The sequence below is a fragment of the Alligator mississippiensis genome, chromosome 2 (genome assembly GCF_030867095.1).
Source record: "Alligator mississippiensis isolate rAllMis1 chromosome 2, rAllMis1, whole genome shotgun sequence".
NCBI classification, from domain to species: Eukaryota; Metazoa; Chordata; order Crocodylia; family Alligatoridae; genus Alligator; species Alligator mississippiensis.
This window is the reverse complement of record NC_081825.1, coordinates 274,211,856-274,228,037: the sequence shown is the minus strand read 5'-3', so window position 1 is coordinate 274,228,037 and position 16,182 is coordinate 274,211,856. Positions and strand designations below refer to the sequence as shown.

Sequence of the window (16,182 nt, the reverse complement as noted above, 5' to 3'; positions counted from 1 at the left end):
GGGCTAAACACAGTTTAAGCCCGATGGTGGCACCCCTCTGGGAGTGTCCTGGCGCTGGGGCAACTTCCAGAGACCCTTCAAAGTTGCCACTGACACCTGCATCCCTGCAGCCTTCCCCAGGTGGGTGGGTGGTAACCCCTGTTGGTGCCTGGTGGGTTTCAGTGATTTCTCTTGACTGAGATCTCACAAATGGCATTTAAACTTCAAGGCGGTCCTTAATTTCTTCAGGCTTTGCACCCAAATTAAGAGCTTTGCAGAAGAGATGGATGGGCAGCTGTGTGTCTGTATTGTGGGCGTCACCCATATAGCAGAAGCCTCTCAGCTCCACGCTTATAAAACAAAATCTATTTTGGGCTTCTGATGACCTGTGTATTAAAATGTGTAATCAGCAGTGTAGGAATGAATGACTGAATTTACTGAACTTCGTGGTTCTCACTTAATGGCAAGATCTGCAGTAACTGTCAGTAGCCCAGAAGGTAGTGGGCAGCAGCAACAGAGGAAAGGACTTGGGTGTAGCAACTGATTGATCAGATGGAGGAAGACTGGAGTTAATTAGTAGGGTTGTGGTGCTGTAGTAGCTGTAACGCTCCAGGAAATAGGCGGCAAACAAGGCCTTCTGGTGATATCTCTTATTGGGCCAACTGTCTAGTTCTGTGGTGCTCAACCTCTTGGCACTGTGGCCGACTGAGTGGTGAGGGATGGAGCCCCACGCCCTGGGGTGGGGGCTGCACGCCAGATCTAGCACACAGGGTCATGGTTCTTCAAGCTCCTCACAGACCTGGGAGGAATCCCACAGGCCAGATAACAATGCACTGGGGCGGGATCTGACCCACAGGCCAGGAGGATGAACACCCTGGGTACGTTAGACAAGAGATGTTGGACAAACTTGAATTCTTGAAGTGCTCTTCTTCAGGACTTTGTGCCAGAAATCTTTTCATACACTTCTTCCAAGCATGCAGTTCCGATAAAAGATATCGCTAGCAAAACCTTCCTTCAAGGTAACTAGGGTGTCTAAAATCTTAAGTCCGTTATAGCCAGCTCTAATTTTGATGCTAACAGAGATCTGATATATATTAGGAAGACAATTTTTTGGCAATCTGGGAAACAGTGCACCTGTTGAAATTAGTCTGTTGTAGCCATGTCCTGTTCTGGCTCTGATTCTCAACCAGGGTACTGTGAGATCCTTTTAAGGGTGATGCATACCGTTAGGTGTGCAGACACCTACACATGATTCACAAGATTAAATTGAAGCAGAAGGGCAGGGCAGCATAGCAACTCGAGGTGCCCCTGCACATGCAGCAAGGCTGCTCTGATGCTCTGTAATTACCATGCATCGGAGCAGGCTCATTTAATGGAGTCTGCTGGAGTGTGGTTACCACATCCAGCAGACTCCAGTGTCATGTGTATTAGTGTCCCCACACTGAAAAATGGCAGCGAGGGTGCTCTAACTAAAGCTTTTTCAGTGAACTTTAGTTGAAAGGCCCTCGCTGCACAGGGATGCAGGTATGTGTGACGCTCCAGGCCACTCTAATTATTAAATTGCTCTCCCCACTCCCGGAGCATGTGTATAAATGCCCTTGGAGACTGACTTGTTCAGAAATGTATAATCTTTCATAGGTGAATGCTTTGTCAGATGCTATGAATGGACTTCAGAGATGATGTAATTGAAATACTAAGGTTAAGGAGAGGGTCATTGCTGAGAGGTGAAGATGAGCTGAAGAGATCAGGAAGGATAAACGAAGTGGTTAACCCATTTTGGAGCATACGGGTTATAAAAGCTAGCCCATATAATGGGGTAAGAATCCATAATCTCTGTTGAAGCCATACTTAACACCATCCGGGAGTCTGTGGATGACTTCTTGTTCCATAATTTCATATTCAAGTCGTGTTTTTATAGTTTTGCTGTTTAAGAACAGCTCTGAGGTCACTTATGGAATGAACAGGGTGATTAAAGAGTTAAATGTCCAGGGAAGATTTTTGTGCATCTCTGGAATTGGTTTTCAGATTGGTGTCCACTCATTCATTCATTCATTCAGGAATCTGGCCAAGGTTCACAGCAAGGGGGCACTGGAAGCAGGTGAAGACATGCATGTGGTTGGTAGATGTGCTGGTGAATAAATGCCAGACTTGTGGTTCAGCAAGTTTGCTCTGTTTTGATGTGGGGAACAGCTGGCATCTGCCGGGGGAGGGGGGGAGAGGGAGAGGGAGGGGCGTGCATGTCTTGGAGAGAATAGGCAGTCTATTTTTGAAGTGATGTTTGAGGTTAGGGAACTGCCTGTAAACCAGGACAGGTTTGCCCCCCAAGGTTACCTTGAGGTGGTTGTCATTTTGCAGGTGGGGTTGGAGGTCATTAAATGTGTTCAAGTTGGGGATTGGAGGTGATGGCTTCTGTTGTCATTTTTATCGGATTGGTATTGTAGTGGGTCACAGCAGGGTCTGAGTCAGGCTATAACTTGAGTGGTTACAGTTCTGGGATTGGATAGTAAGTGTAGGAATCCCTGTCCAGATTCCCAAGGTGTGTATCCCGGTTGGTGGGATCAGAGCAGGTATACTTGTAGCACAGAGCTTGGCTATAAATGATGGACCTAGTGATATGTTTAGGCTGAAGGATGGCGGCATGGATGTGGCTGTAGCAATTTGTTTGTTTGTTTCTGATGAACTCAGAGATTTCACATAGGAATCCATAGTGTCAGGACCATTCTGACCTATTGTGGTCTTTGAATTCTTTGCAACAGAAGAATTGCTTTAATTTGACTATGACTATGAATACCAGAATACTCATGGTCAAGAAACAAGTGAAAGCTAAGAGCTAGTATTTTCTGAGGGGCATGTTGAGTCTAACAAGGTTTTAGCTAATACCAAGTTGAGGTAAAGGCTTTTCCAGCCAGTGGCCAAGTACAGGATCTTGGATTTCAGTGAATGGCAGCCAGAGAGATTCTGATGTGTGAGGTTTGTTTGTTTGTTTTATTCCTCCCTAATTGTCAGTCAGCTAGGAGCAATTGTTTTAAGGGTCCCTGACTTGGGTGGAAGCTCAGTCACACAGGTCAGCCAGGGAATAAAGGAAGGGCCAGTGACTGACTGGAGCTTGCCTGCTTTAAAACAGGAAAAGGGAATTTGAAGAGGATCATCATGGGTTGTTTCCCCTACAACTAATATTAGGTCTGAACTAGCCATTATGCACTAGCAGCGTACTGGATAATTTGGGCAGAAATGTGACCACAGCTTGAGCCGTAGGAAAGACTAGTATGTGGATTTGTTTTTTTTTTAAAAACAGACAACCCCCAAAAGCAAAAGATCTTAAAATAATTCCTTTCTAATTGCTAGGTTTTTAGTTGTAGCCATGTCAGGCCAAGGACACAGGCAACTAAGGTTCTTTGAGTAGATGTGATATTAGACCAACTGAGTAGTTGGGGAAAAGTTCTTGGCAAGAACTCCAAGAAACCTCTTGGAGTCTCAGACCAGCAGAGACTCATTATGCCTGACAAAGGGTGACTGCGCCTGAAAGCTTGCTAAGAACTTTTTTCCAGTTACTCGGTTCTTTTCTAATTGTGCATTATGTGGAGAACCCTCCAGTGGTTTTGATGATTCTTTAATAATACAGTGCTTTGTTTGAAGATGCAGGCTTTCCTGAGAATTGGGTCTAGGAAGTCCAGAACATAGGAATGCTGTCTTAAGGAAGCCTTTCAAACTCGCTTAGGTCTCACCTTTCTAATAATGTTGTTGCAAAAATATTTGGTTAAAAGCAGAATTAAAACTTTAAATTACTTTTGTTCTGTGTGTTTTAAGGCAAGTGTTATATGAGAGAAGTTGATGAAAAGACATCATATTGATGCATTAATCAAAGACAAAGTCTCTACTACTAGAACTTAACCTAAATTAGATAAACAGTCATAGATGGTTTTCATCCTTAAACTGAGGTGTATATGAAATCGTAGGAACTACTTTTAGGGTACTACTTTTATTTTGTACTCTCCCTTGGGAGAGTACAAAATGATTAACATAGTTCCAGGGGGGGTTTCCTTACCATTTTACTGAAGAATCCTGACTTCAGAATATCCAAAACATTTATAGAATTTGGGCTTTGTAAAAATTAACTTGCATACAAGCTCAAGCAAAATAGATCTAATAGGTTAAAAATGGCACTTACTAGAGTTCATCTTCTCAGATCTGATTATTTGTCTTTGAAAGGCTTCGTGGAAATGTGCTTTAAGGAAAAATGTGGATGAGGAGATGGGTAGACTGGGTAACATAAATGAAGATGGGATAGCTACAGTTTGGAGCACAGGAAGAAAATGTATGTTAAGGTTTGGGTCTCTGCTGCTGGAAGAGATGTGTGCAAGGAGGTCTTTTTACCTGTGATGTCGTATGGCTAAGAGTTGATACAACCTGATGTGAACTTAGAGCTCGTGCGCTATAGGAAGAATCTGTTTCACACATTCCCTCAGCCCCATTTGTATGGGCTTTAAAATCTGCATCAGATGGGTGTTTCTTCCGTTATTGCTTTACTAGGCCTCTCTGTAGCATTCACTTTGCCTGGGCTCCTTCTCATGTAACCGCTTTGACCCCCTGTCTTGCATCGGAGTTTATGAACATCATAATTAGGAGTCTACCTAAATTGTTCTGCATGTGGGCTATGTAGTGACTTTAATCTTGTTTTTAAGGCCCTTATTCTTCCTTCAGTTACATGTGTGTGCAAAAGTGACCTGTCCTAGCTCTCTCACATTTAGCTCAGAATTGAGGTTACAGTTTAGACCAGGGCTGGCCTACTGGCAGACTGTCGGTCACATGCAGCCCCTGAGAGATTGAACTGCAGCCCCCAGGCTCCTGATACAAGCATCGTTCCTTGTGTTCTTCCTGCTGCTGCTGCCGTCCCTGGGCTCCTCCTCCCTCTTCCTGCTTCTGTTGTCTACTCCTGCCTCTACACTAATGCTCGTAGTATGGGGAGTAAGCAGGAGGAACTGTGCCTGCTGATTGTGAGTAAGAACCCAGACTTAGTAGGGCTCAGAAACCTGGTGGGACCCTACCTACGACTAGGCAGTGGGCATTCGGGGGTACACCCTATATAGAAGAGACAGGACAGAGAAGAAAGGTGGGGGGGGTTGTGCTCTATGTCAAAGAGCACCTCACATCATCAAGGATTAGCTTTGGGTTAGAGGAGGGTTGGGCAGAGACACTATGGGTCAAACTACAAGGGGTGTGTGGCAAAAAGGACCTTACGGTGTGTGTCCACTACGGACCACCCAACCAGGGGGAAGAGCTAGACCAGGACTTCTCCAGTCAGCTTATGGAGGCGGTTAGGTCAAGGGATGTTATTGTCATAGGTGACCTAAACTACCCAGACATTTGCTGGGAGGAGCAGACAGCCAGGTCTGACTGCTCGTGTAGGTTCCTGGCTGTATTACAGGACCTTCATCTTATCCAGGAAGTGCACAGCCCCACTAGGGGTAATGCCTTACTGAACCTGGTCCTGGCCACGGGGGATGACCTGGTGAGGGGACTGCAGGTCCTTGACCACCTGGGCAATAGCAGTCATCACCTGCTGGATTTCATTATCCAACTCAGGGCGTCAAGGGCTCACACCAAGGCTAAAGCCCTTGACTTCAGAAGGACCAACTTCAATGAGCTTAGGAGACTAGTGGGGGAGGCACTAAGGGCCCAGAAAGTAGAGGAGATGGGAGTTCACAGGGGATGGTCATACCTTAAGGGGGCGATCCTCCAGGCCCAAAGGATAACAGTCCCTGAGAGAAGCAAGGAGGGTAAGAGTGCTCAGAAACCCCCTTGGCTCAGCAAGGGCATTCAGCATTGCCTGAGGACTAAAAAGGGGGGCGTACAACGAGTGGAAGGGAGGAGCTAGCACCAAGGAGGACTACTCCTCCTCGGCCTGTGAGTGTAGGAGGGCTATTAGGAAGGCCAAGGCAGAGATGGAACTCGGGCTAGTGTCCAGGATTAAGGACAACAAAAAGTCCTTTTTCAAGTACATTGGGAGAAAGAAGAGGGCACCAGGCAATGTAGGCCCCCTGCAAGACACAAATGGTAATCTTTTGGCTATACCAGACAAGAAAGATGATATTTTTAACAGTTCCTTTGCCTCTGTTTTCCTGAACAGGGACCAGGATATCCCACCTACCAGAGGTAGGGACAATCTTGGGGATAGCTCTATCAAGCCTTCAGTCAGTGCAGATGTAGTTCAGGATCTTCTGGAAGGGCTAGACATTTTTAGATTTGCAGGTCCAGATGCCCTCTACCCAAGGGTGTTGAGGGAGCTGGCAGGGGTCATCGTGGAGCCCTTGGCCCGGCTCGTTGTATGAGCATTTGTGGTCATCTGGCCAGGTGCTGGGGGATTGGAAACTGGCTAATGTGGTCCCTATTTTCAAGAAGGGGAGGAAGGAGGACCCAAGTATAGGCCTGTAAGCCTCACCTCTGTGCTCAGGAAGATCTTGGAGAGAATCATCAAGGAGCACATCTGTGGGGGGCCTGCAGGGGATATCATGCTCAGGGGCAATCAGCATGGGTTCATCAAAGGCAGGTCCTGCCAGACCAACCTGATTGCCTTTTGTGACCAAGTAACTAAATCCTTGGATGATGGTGTCGCTGTGGACGTAGTCTTTCTCGACTTTAAGAAGGCCTTTGACACTGTCTCTCACCCCATCCTCATCAATAAATTAAGCGACTGTGGCATTGATGCCTGCACAGTTGGATGGGTAAAAAATTGGCTGATGGGGTGCACCCAGGGAGTCATGGTGGACAGGTTGTACTCAACCTGGCGAGATGTGAGCAGTGGGGTACCCCAGGCCTCGGTCCTTGGGCCCGCACTGTTTAACATCTTCATCAGCGACTTGGACAAGGGGGTAGAAAGCACGCTGTCCAAGTTTGCTGATGACACTAAGATGTGGGGCGAGGTGGACACACTTGAAGGGAGAGAGAGGCTGCAACTAGATTTAGACAGACTACAAAAGTGGGCAGATGAGAATAGGATGGGGTTCAACGTAGACAAATGCAGGGTGCTGCACCTTTGGAGAAGGAATCCACAGCATACATACAGGCTGGGGAGTTCCCTTCTTGAGAGCACAGAGGTGGAAAGGGATTTTGGAGTCATTATTGACTCAAGATGAACATGAGCCGCCAATGCCAGACCACAGCCAGCAAGGCCAGCCATACCTTGTCATGCATCCAAAGGTGCATCTCAAGCCGGTCCGGAGAAGTGATACTCCCCCTCTACGCAATTTTGGTCAGACTGCAGTTGGAGTACTGCGTCCAGTACTGGGCACTGCACTTCAAAAGGGATGTGGCCAGCCTGGAGAGGGTTCAGAGCAGGGCCACCCGCTTGGTGAGAGGGCAGCAGGACAGGCCCTATGAGAAGAGACTGAAGGACCTGAACCTGTTCAGCCTCAGCAAGAGGAGGCTGAGGGGGGAGCTGGTGGCTGCTTACAAGCTCATCGGGGGAGATCAACAGCAAATAGGCTCACCTTTTCTCCCCAGCACCACCTGGGGTGACAACGAACAATGGTCATAAGCTGCTGGAGAATAGGTTTAGGTTAGAGATCAGAAGGCAATATTTACAGTTAGGGTGGCCAAAATCTGGAACCAACTTCCCAGGGAAGTGGTCCTCACCCCTACCTTGGGCAAATTCAAGCGGAGGTTGGATGATCACCTGTGTGGGGTCTTGTGAACCCAGCATTCATTCCTGCCTGTGGCAGGGGGTCAGGCTAGATGATCTGTTCAGGTCCCTCCTGACCCTAGCTACTATGAAACTATGGCTGGAGGACCTGGGAGTCTCAGGGAACATTCATGCTGGTGCTGTACAGTGGGTATCCCTGTCCACGAAATCAGGAGGAGTGGCACACATTGCATCGTATCCGGGTTTACCAGGGGGCTTGTGTGGTGTGACGGCAGAGGGACTAAGGGAGTTTGCATACCACGATATGTGGCCCCAGAGGGGGCCTGTGGCCTCTGACCACTCAGAAATTGGACAGCCCTGATTTAGAAGTTCCTCCCTGCCACTGGACTGTTGAGATCACTAACCCTCACTTTAATGTTAGTCTCAGAAACTTTAGCAGAGGCTTTAACACTTTGCTATATGCAAAGCACTGCAGCACTGGTGAGGTCTCACCTGGAGTGCTGTGTCCAGTTTTGGGCACCATGCAGTAAAAAAAGACATGGCTGCAGAGTCACAACAATGATTTAGAGCTCCAAAGTGGGGATTTGATAAGTCTTTAACTATCTGAGAGGTGGCTGTAAAGAGGATGGTGACAGACTATTCTCTGCGCCCGCAGAGCACAGGTCAAGGGCTACCAGTTCGATTGCACCAAGGGAGATTGTTGTGGATATTAGGAAGAACTTCCTCACTATGAGGGTGGCTGGTGGTTAAGCATTAGAACAAGTTTCCTAGAGAGGGTTGTGGACTCTCCACCCTTGGAAGCTTTTAAAAGCAGGTTAGACAAAGACTTGACTGGAATGGTTTAATTGGGATGATCCTGATCTAGGCATGGTGTTGGATTAGACTTTTTCCTGAGGTCCCTTGCAGCTCTACTTTTTTATGGCTCTATGAAAATTAATCCCTGACAGTATCTTTTTTGGCTGAAAGTTTTTACTGATGGAAAAAAATCAAAATAAAATTACCTGCTGCAAGAATTAAAAAAGCACAGGACACATCCCAAAATCATAGAAGTCTAATTATGTACTGAGTTCTTTTTGACTTGTGTTGATTGAGTCTTTTTAAGATTCATGTTTTTCATACTTTTTTTCCACAATAATTATTTTCAAATAAAAGCTGAGATTCTCATATCATTGGGTGACTCCAGGAGCTAGGGTTTTAATGAAAATGCTGACTGTCAAAGGCTTTGGATAAAATGAGAGTTTAATGCTTTTGTTTTAAAGGCTACTTACTAGTGATGTGCATGTTGAGATTCTCCAGCATGCATCTTGGAATAGATTGCTACAATGGAATTTTGTTTTGTGATTGTAGTTTCTCAAATACAACCACAGGTTTCAAAAAAGCAGTATTCCTTCTTATCCACCCTTATTTGAAAATGTGGTAAGGCCACTCAGGGGCAATTTGGGCAAGTCTGGACTTCTCTCAGCTTCAGGCCTTTCCCCATCCCTACACCACCGCTGTAAACGGAACTTGACCTTGCTGAGCTGCAAGAACATTGCAGAGTTTGCTGAAAAGCAGTGAGCCTAGGTACTGAGGAAGTAAAACCTCCATGCTTCAAATAGGTCAGTGCTGAGGTTTCTAGAAACCTTAGCTGGTGTGAAATCTTACACTGCTTTAGTCAAGTGGAGAAATGCTTGCCACTCATCTGGTGCACTGATGAACGGTGTATCTATATGTATCCAATACATGTTTATTTCCTGATGTTGTAATAAAAAGGGGTAGACTTGTAAACTACGCATGATGCTACTGTAAATATTCAAAGCACTTAATAACTTTCTTGCTTTCACATAATCATTTTCTTGGCTCTCTTTCTTTCTGTCCTCACTTCCTTTTTCTCTGCCTCTCACTTTCTCTGGCTGCCTCTGTCTCCTAATTCCTGGTTTTATATTTATCTTGTCTGTCTTCATACTTACCCTGCTTACATAGGAGCAGAGCAGCAAACATGAAACAAACAGTAGATTTTTTTTTTTTTTGGTCTTATTTTATTTTTTTGTAACTTTCACTGTGTGGCCTCCATTGCATGTAGAAGGAAGACCTCCATTGCATGTGGAAGGAAAAACTGGTGCATTCAATTTTAGTTTGCTTTCTTTCCTTGCAAAGTAATATTTGGGAGAAACAGGAGTTGAGAATTCTCTGGCACAAAAAAATTATCCTTTATATAAGCTCATCTTATTTCTCTTTCCAGACAAGATGCAAATCTGTTCTTTTGAAGATACCTTGTGGCTGTTTCTGACACAAATCAAAGATGATGACACTAATAAAATATACAGTATCATGGTTTTGATAGGAACACAAGACTGGAGGGGCTCTTCTGGGCTGTGGAGTCCAGTCATGCATTTACAGGCAGTCATTAATGCAAAGAATCCCCATAATTGCCATGTGAAACCCTCATGCTCCACTGTAAGTTGCCCTGTGGGGTCAGGCCAACTCTCAGGATCTCAGTATTGCACTGTTAGACAGGAGGTTGTGACACAATTACACATATACAAACACACAAGCACTCACAATGGCAGCAGGAGAAAGAGACTCAGTGGAAGGACTGGAGTCCAGGTAGGGAAGAGAAGCGGAGTCCAAGTCCTTGGTTGAAGAGCGGGTGGGCGGTGATAGCTACCTATCCAGGCTGGAAAGGGGCCTTGTCCAGTAGGTGTTGTCCAGAGGGGGGTCGCCGGCAGGGTCTCTGGGTCGATAGGTGGTATAGCATGGTGCTGGTCCAGATGGAGAGGGCGTCCCACTGGGTATGTCTTCACTGCCCCTTTTTATAGGGGCAGACCTTGTGTGACCCTAGTAACAGGAGGCATGCCCAAGCAAGGGTCAGCCCCTGGCATACTGAGCGTGTGTGCTCCATGCAGGGATGTACAGTTTTGGGTGTCTGTAATGGTGGGGTACAATGGTAGAGTTGCTGGTTCTGCAGGGTCTTTTGTCTTTCAAATGCTAGATTCTTGTCTCTGTTCCTGGGTGAGGTCTGTGGTTCCTGGATGAATCAATGCGAGGTGATAGCCCAGTCGTTACAGGCCATTCAGTAGAGGCTTGCTACCATTGTATTTCAATCATTCCCAATCACTCCGATTCATCTGGGAACCAATTTACATGGGAGGGGTACGTGACTCATCAGTTGCAACTCAGGGGATGCTCGGGCAGTGGACACAAGATGGAAACTTGACATACAAAAATGGAAACTTGACATTACTTTGGTTCACTTACAAACACAGGCCTAAACCATACAATATCCATATGAAACAATAAAAATCATTACGAAAATGATAATAATACAATATACAACAGTAAAAACCAATACAAACTTAATAATAATACAATATAAAACAGCAGATATCCAAAACCAAAAACTTGCTACCAAAATAAAAATGTTAAAGCTTATCCTACATCTTAGCTTACTTATACTTATCTAGGAAATGGAGAGGGAGAGAAAAAGTCAGAAATGGCTGGGGAAGGGGAGGGAATGCATTTTAACATAAATAAAAAAAAAAAAAAAGAAAAACGGGGGGTTTTGCTACGTAAGGATGTGACGTTTGAAATACAAAGAATATCCTTTGGCATGACTTGTGTATTTAAAAAAAAAAAAAAAAAAAAGCAGGGAAGATGAGGGCATAACCAGTGTCCTGCTGCTGCAACAACTAGAAAATAGTTTGTTAATGTATGTTCATTGGATCCTAGGCAAAGAACTGTTTGATCTCAGTCCAGTGTTTTTTGTTTTTCAGCTTAACAAGATCTGTCTTTTTTTTCTGAAATTCACCCTATGAGTGTATTTGTAAAGAGTGTTCTCATTCTGTTTTACTAAACTGAAACAGCCACTCTCCTTTAAATCTTCTTTAAGAACACATCTCCATTCTCATGACCATCTTGGTAGACTTTCATTGAACTCATTCCAGTTAATATTAAAAAAACGAACTTGGGTGACTAGGACTGAACACAGCACTTTAAATGGGGGTACCATTACCATTTACAAGGCATAGGTTTCTACTCTCCTTATTGTGTGTACCCTACATAATGTGTCCTACTGTTGCATTAGTCTTTGTCACAACTTTGTGACACTACTTGTGTTCCTACTGTGTTCAGCCAGCATGCCCAGGTCCTTCTCTTCCTCAGATATCTACAGTCTAGATGCCCTTTGTTGCATAGTTGAAGTCTGTGGTGTTGGTCCCTAAGTGCCAACTTTGCACTTCATACTGTTAATCTTTATTCCATTTCTCATGCTTCATTCTATGGGACTGAATAAATCTTCCTGCATAATAATCTCTTCTCTATTGGTAATGTCCCCCAATTTCTTGCTATCCACAGTTTTCATGAGCATGCTTCTAACAGTTCTACTGAGGTCACTGTTAAAAATGTTGAGTAGAGTAGGTTCCATGACCATACCTTGAGGAATGCAACTGGTAACCAGCTGCCAATCAAATAGCTTCCCTTGTGACAACTTGCTGTAGTGTCCCTTTGAACCAATTCCTGCGTCTCATGATTGTGGCATTAATTCCTTTCTTGTCCAGTTTAGCCAGTAATGTCCTATAAAGCACAATATCAAAAACTTTGATTACTATTTAGTGTACTTAATTAATATTAAATATCCATGATAATAAATTTGTCCAGCACTGTATTCTCCAAATGCTTGTTGTGTTTTGGCCCATCTTTGCTTCCTTTAATTGTTCTTTCCTTCAGTACCTGTTCTAGGACTTTACTTAACGTTGAGGTCAAGCTAACAAGCTTGTAATTACCTGGATCATCCTTTTTTAAATGAGCACTATTTTTTTCCAGGCATCGAATACTATACCTAAATTGATATACTCAGGAGGAATAGGTTGTTGCCTTCCATACCAGTTCCTTCAGTGTTTGAAGATGGAGATTGTGTAGGCCCCCAGATCTTGTGGCAGCGAGCAGTCTTCGTTTTGCTTCAGCCTCTGACACAGCCATTCCTACTTTATTCCCACATGCATTGTATTCCTCCTTACTGATCAGTCCAAGTTCCATGGGGTGCCCTGTAAGACTTGCCTTGGTAGTTATGCAGACACATCCAGAGATTTCAAATAGGAATCCATATTGTCAAAATGATTCTGATCTTTCTGATTTCTTTGCAAGAGAAGAATTGCTTGATTTTTTTTTTTTTTTTTTTTTTTTTTTTTGGTAGTAAAAAAGAGCAAACAAACAAACTAAATGGAAGCTAAGAGCTGGCATTTTCTGAGAGGTGCCTTGAGAACCTCACAGAAATCTCAGATTCTGGCATATCACCTTTTTTTTTTTCCCTCCAGGTGCTACCAGTAGATTTTTGCAGTTATGTAGTGACTGGTCCCCATAAATGATGACAATCTTGCAGTTGTCACTTAATCTACTAGTTCAGGTGTCAGATCTGTGTTCTAGATCTGTTACAACTGACTTATATGGTTGTCTTTATAATTCCACATGATAATGGAATCTGCCTCTTCCCTTTTTTAACCCAACTCCAAAATTCTTAAAACTTAGTCACAGCATCTCTTCCTTCCCTGCCTCTCCCTGCCAGTTCTGCAAGTGTGGCCTGAAGTATTGTGTCCTAGGTGATGTGTCTGTATGAAGAGAGATTTTATTTGAATGAGCCAGGTATACCAATTATTCAGATGACCTTATGTGGCTGTTCTATCTCCATTGTTGTTTAACACTTCGCTCATTTTTACCACCTGTAAATGTTTTCAGGTTGTTTCTCTTTAATCACTGAAAATGTTAAATAACACCAGAATTTGAATAACATTTTCCATTGGATGCAGAATCAACTTTGATTGTCTTTGCAGGGAATCCCCACATTAAGTAATGATTTTCCATAGGCTGTAAATCAGGGTTAGGTAATGAAAGAAGCAATTGCCTGCAGTTTGTGAGCCATCTAGGCCCCGTGTGCAGGGCTGGGCTGGTGTATATGATGCTGTGTGTGTCCCTGGGTCTGAGTTAGCAGTGGGGGCTGGATGACAGGGCTCTGTGAACTTGAGCTATCTTTGATGCCCCTTCTTTATTAAATGTAGTGGTTGAATGCCATCCTTGTGAATTGAATTCTCGTGTGTGTGTGTGTGTGTGTGTGTGTGTGTGTTCGTTCCTCACTTTCTGGATATGCATGTGACTTAAGTCTTGGTTTTGTAGATGCACTGAGCATTCATACTGAAGCTGAAACTTTGGGAGCCATTCTTTAAATATGGCATATGTAATGTTGCGTAAAACTTAACGAAGAAAAAAATCTTGTCATAAGCATGTCAAGTTGGGTATCCAGACGTAGCTGGATACTCTTAACCTCTGTAGACTTAATACCTTTGGTACTCCTTATACTCAGTAATACCCTCTCACCTCAGAGATGTTGTAAAAATGAATACGTTGATGCCCTAAGTGCATAGGTATTGTAATGATCATGATAATTTCCTCATGGACGTTTCTGTCATGGAGCAGTATTAGAATAAGGTGTAGTAATATTGAATGACTGCTCATTGGAGAGCACAGTTCACGTACTGGGTGAGATACAGAAATAGTCTGGGTAATGTAATTAAAGAATTTTCAAAATGCATACGCAAAAAGGGGCTGAATTAATCATGAGCCTGGCTCTCTTGGATTCCCTGGAGTCCTCAGTACCCAGGAAGACCTACTCAGTGCAGAGCACAAAAGTCACCTTCTTTTGTCAAGCCCAGCAAACATCATGCAGAACAGAAACCCTGCATTCTTTATGCTGAGCACTGGTAACTCAACACTTCTGAGGAGGGATATCCTATTCCAAATGATCCAGATGCAATATGTTCACTTTCAGATGATGATGAGGCAGTAAATCTATAAAGATGTACATCTCCAGAGAACTGCAGAACACGTTTTTAAAGGAGTTTCTAAAAAGATTATCTGAAGCACACTGAGATTTCAGTGTAGATTTGTCTTAAAAATAAAATCACACCCACTTATATTTAGTTCATTTTTTCTTAAGGAAAGCCTGACGGTGCTAGGTAATTAATGTAGTCTTGAACACTGCTCTTATGGTAATAGTTGGCCACAGTTTGAGCCCTTAAAGTTTGATCCATACCCTTTCCTTGTTCCCTTTTGCGTACAGCAACTTGGTAGTGTACAACAAAGCTGCAGGTTACTATGAAGAAGGAAGTCCCTAAGAAACATGATGTGCGCAAAGAAGAGCTGATTCGAAGGCCGGACAAGGAATAGAACTTTTGATTATCAAGCACTATTATTTGAAATAGTCAGTCTTTCATAGCACAGAGAGATGTGTGTGTTTATTTGATTTTTGTTAAAACAGTAGAGAAGATTTGAGGATCTTTAATTACAAAGTGAAACTTCCCACAAGTGCTGTAAATGGATTGGCTACTGCACCACATTGGATGATAACTGTACTAACAAGATGCACATTTTGGTCACAGTCTTCAAGGGTTCAGTCACAGGCACAAAATACAGTAGATTGCTGACCAGGCCCTGTTATGGCCTTCCATGCATGTTTTCACATGAGCTGAAATCCTTTCTCAAGTCCTTATTCTCCACAAGGTGCTGTTTCCGTCTTTTTGGAAACTTTACCTTGTCTCTGGGCCTTGTTTTCGCATTTGTCAGGTCTCTGGTCTTCCCCTACTATATTCATAAACAAATTTGGGCAAATGAAAGCTAGACAAAATTTATATAATGTTGATAGACAGCTGGCTTGATAGCCACAAGTAAACGGTAGTTATAAATGGATCCATGTCAGAATGGCAGGTGCTTTTCAGTGGAGTCCAGCAGGGGTCTGCCCTGAGCCCAGTGTTGTTCAATATGTGTTAATGATTTGGTTGCTGGAATTGACAGCTGCTTGAGCAAGTTTGCAGGTGACACAAAACTGGGAAGGATTGCAAACACTTTGGAGGACAGGAGCACAATTCAGAAGTATCTTGACAGATTGGAGAGCTGGGCTGGAGCTGACAAGATGAAGAACAAATGCAAGGTGCTATGCCTTGGGTAGAATAATTAGAAATACAGTACAAAGTGGGTGACACCTGGCTAGATGGCACCACTACAGACAATAATTTGTGGCCAAGTACAGATAGTCAAAAAGCCCAAGGCTGAATCAATTCAATCTTAACAGATTAGCCTAGGCAGTGTAGATTCAACTGATAAGCAAGTGAACAGACATTCATTTTTCATTTTGGAAATGCAGTCACATGCCTGTGATGGCCCAGGCCAGAAGTCAGGGGGTGCTAGTGTAGGCATCCTTCCTTAGCTGGAGCAGACAGTTTGGGCCAAAGCTAGCCTGCCCACCCTGGGAGAGTGGGGTGGGGGTGGGGAAGGGGTTGTGGGGACATGCAGAGCATCCTGGGATACTGGAGGACTGAGTTAACTTGAATCTGGAGGGGATCTGGGACAGAAGATACATAAACTGATTTAACCTAAATCAGTTAAGTTTGATCCATCCAGGTTTATCTTAAATCAATTTCAGCCATTTTGAAAGTGGTTTATGTGCACTGAACTTCTGTTGTTACAGACTTGAACTGGTTTCTGATTACTTATATTGGTTTATGTGAAACTTCTGTCCCTAGCCTGGGAGTCCTGGTAGA

General features: G+C 43.9%; 1 protein-coding gene across 2 annotated transcripts in view; it reads left to right on the top strand.

Moving 5' to 3' along the window:
* The window catches only part of TTC7B (tetratricopeptide repeat domain 7B), a 266,729-nt gene that overhangs the window by 605 nt on the left and 249,942 nt on the right, over positions 1-16,182 (top strand). The window lies entirely within an intron of this gene.